At 41.1% G+C, this 7,117-nt stretch overlaps 1 pseudogene; it reads right to left on the bottom strand.

Annotated features, from left to right (window-relative positions):
• Positions 1-5,011: 5,011 nt before the first annotated feature.
• LOC147683768 (Golgi-associated PDZ and coiled-coil motif-containing protein pseudogene) lies at positions 5,012-6,151 on the bottom strand (annotated as a pseudogene).
• Between the last annotated feature and the right edge of the window lie 966 nt (positions 6,152-7,117).

Below are 7,117 nucleotides of genomic sequence, written 5' to 3'. Positions count from 1 at the left end.
GGTACGATTTTTGGATCATTTAATACCACAGTGTCAGTACATACCAGTTGTGTCTTCATGACATTCAGCTTGTATCCCGATATCTGCCCAAATTTCCCAGCTAGCCTTTCAATCTCTAAGATTGCGGTAACCGGGTCCTCTGATGTTATCGCAATGTCATCCGCATATGCGAATACTTTAAACAGGATACTACAAACCACAAAAGGCTTAATTAACTTGCTTCTAGAAAGCATTACAATAAAGGGGTTAATATATAACGCGAAAAGAAGAGGAGAACAGGGGCAACCCTGTCTTGTACCTCTAGTAATCCGCACTATTTCTGAGGTTGATCCCATTAGTGCAATTCTAGCTACAGGAGATACATATAAAGCTTGCAATGTTGTCATACAATTTTCCCGAAAACCCATAGTTTCCATTAGTGACCATAAATACTGCCATTCCACACGGTCAAATGCTTTTTCTGCGTCTAACAGAATCAACCCCAATTTACGCCTCTCTACCTCCGCTATATCAAACAAGGTAATTACTTTATTACGGGTGATTGTGCGCTTTACAAATGTGGATTATAGAAAGACGGTTGGCTAAAATTTTTGAATATATCTTTCCATCACAGTATAAAAGAGATATAGGGCACTAAGAGCCAGGTAGCTCTATGTCTTTGCCTTTTTTTCTAAAAACTACAATTGTAGCTTCATCCCATGTCTTTGGTGCTGACCCCTTTTGAGCCGCCCTAAACGTAACTAACATCATATCTTTTAGGTGGTCAAAAAAAACGGTATAAATCTCTCCGGGTAGTTGGTCAGGGCCCACAGCCTTCCCCTTCGCCAGCATTTTGACTGTGTTTGTTACCTCCTCTAATGCTATAGGGGCATCTAACATGTCCGCCGCTGCTGAGACTAATTTAAGGATCTCACCGAACAGAGTCGGTATTGATTCCATTGGGCCCCCTTGCTGAGTAGTATAAAGGTTGGTATAACATTTTTTAAATATAGACAACATCTCTTTTGGATCAGACCTTACGACCCCTGCATTATCTTCTAATACAGCTATGTTTCTACTGGATTCATTCATACGTAATTTAAGAGCTAAGGATTTTCCAACTGATTCGCCAAATTCATGACATATTTTCCTATGTGTCAAATACTTTCTTGCGATCTCCTTATCCCAGGCCCCCAAAATGTTTGTCCTTTATCTAAAACTTCATCCTCTAAGTTGACTATGATGCCCTGAACAGCGATACCCTGCGTCAGTTTCTCCTCGGCCATTTGCAGCTCATGATAGTACCCCTCCATCTCTGTTTTTAATTTTTGTTGTTGAAATAGCCCAAATATTAACACCTCCCCCCTGAAGTAAGATTTAAAGGTATCCCACAATATACTAATGCTAGCTGAATCTCTATTGTTATCAAAAAATTCCTTTAACCACCCTGACATATCCTCTATGAAGTTATCATTTACACACAACTTCCGGTCAAAGGAGAATTTTTTTAAAGTGCCAATTTTTCCCCACCCAGACAGTGTTAACACAATAGGAGAATGATCGGATGTAATTTTGGGTAAATCTGCATTTTAACAGTAGCCAAGTGTGCGACACCCACAAAATATTAGTCCAACCTCACTTTCTTTTTATGGGGATAGGAGTAAAAAGTATAATGGGGTAATCACTACGATGGTAAATGTTTTCGTTGTGGGGGGGACAACGCCAATATAGAACATATTTTCTTTAGCTGTACCAAACTGAATTTGTTTCTACGTGACATAGAAAATTTCTTATATTATAGTTTATCCATACTAATATAATAAAGAGAGAGCCCAAACCTTTGAGGCGGCTAATCTCAGGAACCACAGCACCGATCACAACATCCAATACAGCGTTGGAAAGGGCAGTTGCAGCAGAAGAACATAGGCTATGCAGACGCCCACCATATACATTTAAAAGGTAAAAGAACCGTGCCAGTAAAGTAGTCCCTTGTGGGCGTGTCTGCGTTGTGCTGTGGGCGTGATAAAAGCTGGGGGCGTGTGGTACGTTCCGCCCTTCATGCCATGTCTCATATCATGTGCTAATCCCACCCTGCTCCCTTTAAATACCCCTGCACCCCATAATCATAACCCACCCTTACTCCTCAAAATACTCCAACACCCTTAAACACTAACCCATATTAACCCTATAAATATACCCTGTAGCCCAAAACCCAAACCTATCCCTAAACCCTAAAAATACTCCTGTATCCGAAACCCAAACCTACCCATGAACCCTATAAATACCCCTGTACCTCAAAACCCAAACCTGAACCCTAAACATACCCCTGTACCCCCAAACCCAAACCTAGCCCTGAACCCTAAAAATACCACTGTACACCAAAACCCAAACCTACCCCTGAACCCTAAAATACCGCTGTACCCCAAAACCCAAACCTAGCCCTGAACCCTTAAAATACCCCTGTACCCCAAAACCCAAACCTAGCACTGAACCCTAAAAATAACCCTGTACCCCAAAACCCAAACCTAGCCCTGAACCCTAAAATACCCCTGTACCCCAAAACCCAAACCTAGCCCTGAACCCTAAAAATACCCTTGTACCCAAAAAACCCAAACCTAGCCCGGAACCCTTAAAATACCACTGTACCCCAGAACCCAAACCTACCCTTGAACCCTAAAAATACCCCTATACCCCAAAACCCAAACCTAGCCCTGAACCCTTAAAATGCCCCTGTACCCAAAAACCCATACCTATTCCTAAACCCTAAAACTACCCCTGTACCCCATAACCCAAAACTATATCTGAACCCTTAAAATACCCAAACACCCTAAAACATATACCTCAGTACCCCAAAACATATACCCCTATACCCATACTTACCTTATCCAAACATGAAAAAAAACATGATTTTGGCCATTCATGCATTTACAACGAATTTCGTTGTAAATGTATGCGTGGTAAAAGCGTATAAAATGTAATGCCATGCGTTATAATGGCATTGCAGAGTCATGGTACTTTCGTAACGAAAGTAGGCGGAGTGATGGTATGCGGAAAGAAAGTTGTGGAATAATGGGTGTTTACCCTTCCCGGGTAAGTACATTGGTGGCACGGCAGCCCACATCTCCAGCAACATACTCATATTTTTTCACCACCCATTTGAAAAATGCACAGGTCTCTCTCATTGATGGCCAGCACCAACAAACCCTTTTAGACACACCTCCCGCCACAAGTTCTAGAATTGCGAACTTTTGAGCTGGGGAGCTACGTTTGAATCTCGGCATCAGCTCAACATCCTGAGATTCCAGGCGATTCGCTTTGTCTCCCCGTGCCTACCACAAATAATTGTGTTCTTCTGTAATGTAAATTGTGCTCATGGCATGTTGTCGAGTTCGCTCTATATAATATTGCAAGGAAAAATAAAGTAGGGAAACTCAAGTTCACACACTACTGAATGCGCACTCTTAAGTGCATCAGCAGTGCACTGTGAATCAGAGTGTTTCACAGGCCTGTCACAGATAAGAAATGCTATCAAAATGAAATCCTATAAAACAATATACTACTGGCCGGCAGCAATTCATACCTGGACAACGTCGGGACGGGCTGCTAGTACTCAATAAAGGGGGCGAGGAAACGTAAATTAGGGTTGAAGATCTGAGATCTTTTTTTGGCTCATATGAATTCCTAATTCTATGAACGTCTGATATTGATATTTGATTTATGTTTAATATTGAAGTTCTATTTCACTTGATTTTCAAACTTTTAACGATACTGGTTTTATTACCCCTGTTTCTTTCTTTGTAACTCATGTATTCTAGGATTCATTGTGTATTGGATTGGATGGGTTTCGTATTGACAATTGATGTTTCTGAACTGTAGAAATACATTTAAAAAAAATTTAAACAAAAGGGAGCACTTGCACTGTGGCACTGAATAGCAGTGGCACAGTGCCCAAAGCATCTAATAATAGCAAAAACATATGAGGCAACAGCAAAAATGGAAGGGAGACCCACGCCAATGGTGCCAGGTCTAACAAACAAGGTATTTTTTTTGCATCTATTGTAAAACATTCAATTATAATCAACTAAAAATTCAATAAAAAATTATTTTGTTGTATCATGAAGTAGACTTAAACCTAATGCATTCGTTACTGAATGAAAAGCTGTTTTCCTGGCACATGAGACATTAAGGTTACAAATCAAAATCTAAATAGTTACTATTCGATTTTGTAGCATTTCTGATGTACCTGCGTTACGAAATATTCTGTAGTTTTTACTCCAGAAAAAGACAATCAGAGCCTCCAGGGTTTGTTGCAGTGTGGTGCTAACAGCACAGCTCATAATCAGTCGTGACTAGTCGAGCCAGATATTTTTGACAACAACAGCACAGCAGCATAATGAGGGTCACTCTGTTTGTTTTGAGGCACAAACTTTCTCTTGATGCACTGAATTGAGAAAGCTTGTGATGGGAGAATTATTCTTCATGGCCTAGGCCTGCTCTCTTCTCTAACGATGCACAATGTAAAAATTTAAGGGGGGATTTAGGATTTTGCCGACAGAGCTCTGTCCGTCAAGGGGGAGGATTACATTATCTCCACCACCCTCATGGATGACCATCTGTCAAATTTAGAGATTACCACCGGTCCAGCAGTCCTTTCTGTACCTTGAAGCAACCTCCATCATGGAGATTCTCTTCAAGGTATTAACATTTTGATGGAAGTCATGAAACTTTTAAACTTTCTTTGTTTCCTTCCAAAAGCTACATCTTTCAATGTACATTTATTTAAAAATGTGGTAATCACATATGCAACTTTTTAACAGCTATCATGAATGGGAGAAAGAGAGATGGATAGTTTAACTCATTTAGACTTGCTAAAAAAGAAAACCCTAAGGTAACCACCTGTTAGTCAACAGTATTACAGCCGTTGTTCTTTGCCAATAGTGTGCTACAGTCAATCCTTGAATATAAACTTAGGAATGGTATACTGACTATCTGTGTCTTGTGTTTCATTAGTTCAGTCCTCCTGTGCAATTTTTTATGACACTGAATTTGCATGTTTATGTACTGGGTCTTCTGAAGCATTCTCACTTGATTAACCAAGGTTCCCATTTTCATGGCCACCCTGAACTGGCTTTCTTTCAAACACCTGTAATGGTTTTGCATCCCCACTTCCATAATTCCTAAGCACACCTGTGCTTCCACTTTCTTCCTGCTGATCAAGGTTCACCCAATAACGATTCATCTTCATATTCTATGTTTTCATCATCAGAGTCTATCTTCGGTGCAGCATATACTACCGCAAACTCGATTTATTCAATTTACGGCTAACGCAGCATCTACAACATGTAGCCCACAACATCAATCAGCAGGATGAATTTCTGGAATCAAAATTGGAATTCCATGCTCTTTGCCTCCTGTAATTGCAAACCCTAATCCTTCATGATCTTCTTTGACCAATAGAACTTTTCTGACTTAGCCTACTCACTGAGTCTTCTTTAATCAGTCAGGATCATGTTCAAAGGGGACTGGCAGAGGTCTTTTCTGGTCATTGCGACCTCGCCAGGCTCTAATAACCATTTTGTGACAATATACTTGTATTTCCACTTGTAAATGGTACCATAGTTTTGCATGAGCAGCTGAATCTGCTGCACTCTTCCTGCAAGCTCTTTGTCCAGGTACTCGCTGTCAATCTCGCTTTAGATACCTCAGCCTGCAAAACAGCAATATAACAATGAAGGGCTTGATTCTACTTCCTTAGTAACTTCACCTCGGCTTCCAGTTGAGCTACTCTCACCTTTTCTTTTTTATTTGCACTGTGGCAAGTTTTGCCATGAAGCTGGAGTTGAATGGCATAAAGTTGCAGAAGCTGATCGTGTACCTCCTTATCCAGTACCACTTTCTCAGCCAGTATCTCTGTCAGTTCGGACTTCAGATCAACCAGTTGAGCCTCCGGCTTGTGGTTGATTTGGATAACGGTCTGCACCTTGTGGCAGAGCTATCTGAAGCAGGAGCAAAGGCTGGTCATTTTCTTTCGATCCTCATATGTGAGGTCCCCATGGTCAGAATCATTCTTGCCTAATAGCAGATCTACATCCATGAAGCACACCCGGGGATCAGTCATACACTGAGGCCCCCGCATAGCAGCGGTGAGTGGTGGAGCTATGGGCAGGGACATTTACGCTTTGGTCAGATCTGCCTCCCAGTCCTGCAACCCTACCGCTAATACACAAGCTCCGTTATCAGCTGCCAATTTCTTTGGGGCATATTATTAAGAACCTCGTTAACATAATCACAGTTTTAGCGGCAGGAAACTGCCTCTAAAACGGCTATAATTGGCTTGCTAATATGTGTTATAGAATTCCAATAGAAGCCCAGGTTAGATGTCCTGCACATCTAACCTGGGCTTCTATTGGAATTCTATAACGCATATTAGCAAACCCATTATCGCCGTTTTGGTGGCAGTTTCCTGCTGCTAAAATGGCGATAATTTTAACAAGGTTCCTGCTAATATGCCCCATAATTTTTAACAAACAAACTTTCAAAGTGGTAGTTTGTTTCTTTAAGAATTTCAAAACTGATGAGTGCCACACCCAGGGAGTTTTTTTCCCAGGGCGTGGTCGTCATTATTTGTTGTTATCTGTCCCTCTCTTACAGGATTTATCTGGTGGTGATGGACAGAAAAAAGGACATTGCAGCATTTTGCTTAGATAGGGTGCCCTTCCTCTGATGGCCCCTACTTCTTTGAGCCATTGAAGGCAGCTTTCTATTCACAGAGCCTCTGCACACAGAAAACTTACAATTTGCCCATCTTGTGTGCCATACTTTGAATCACAACCAAAACCCTATATGAAAATGTTTTTTTTTGCTAAGGTCCTTGCCAAGTTAATAGTGAACAAACACAATCCATTGATAGTTCACAGCACCAGAAGGGGATGTAAACCACATGTTTCTTATTACTCGCAACGTGTTACAATTCCCATAGTGTTGCAATGAAGATCACAGCCCCAAATAGCCTCGTTGAAAACTGAATACCTCATTTTTCTCCACTTCAGCACGGCTAAGATTGCTTTATGACTGGCAGCTTCATGAATCTGGTCCACAATATAAAGCAAAAGCAGGGAGACAGAACTTGCAGAATATG

Source organism: Lissotriton vulgaris, chromosome 11 (assembly GCF_964263255.1).
Source record: "Lissotriton vulgaris chromosome 11, aLisVul1.2, whole genome shotgun sequence".
NCBI classification, from domain to species: domain Eukaryota; kingdom Metazoa; phylum Chordata; class Amphibia; order Caudata; family Salamandridae; genus Lissotriton; species Lissotriton vulgaris.
This window is presented reverse-complemented; position numbering and strand designations above follow the sequence as displayed.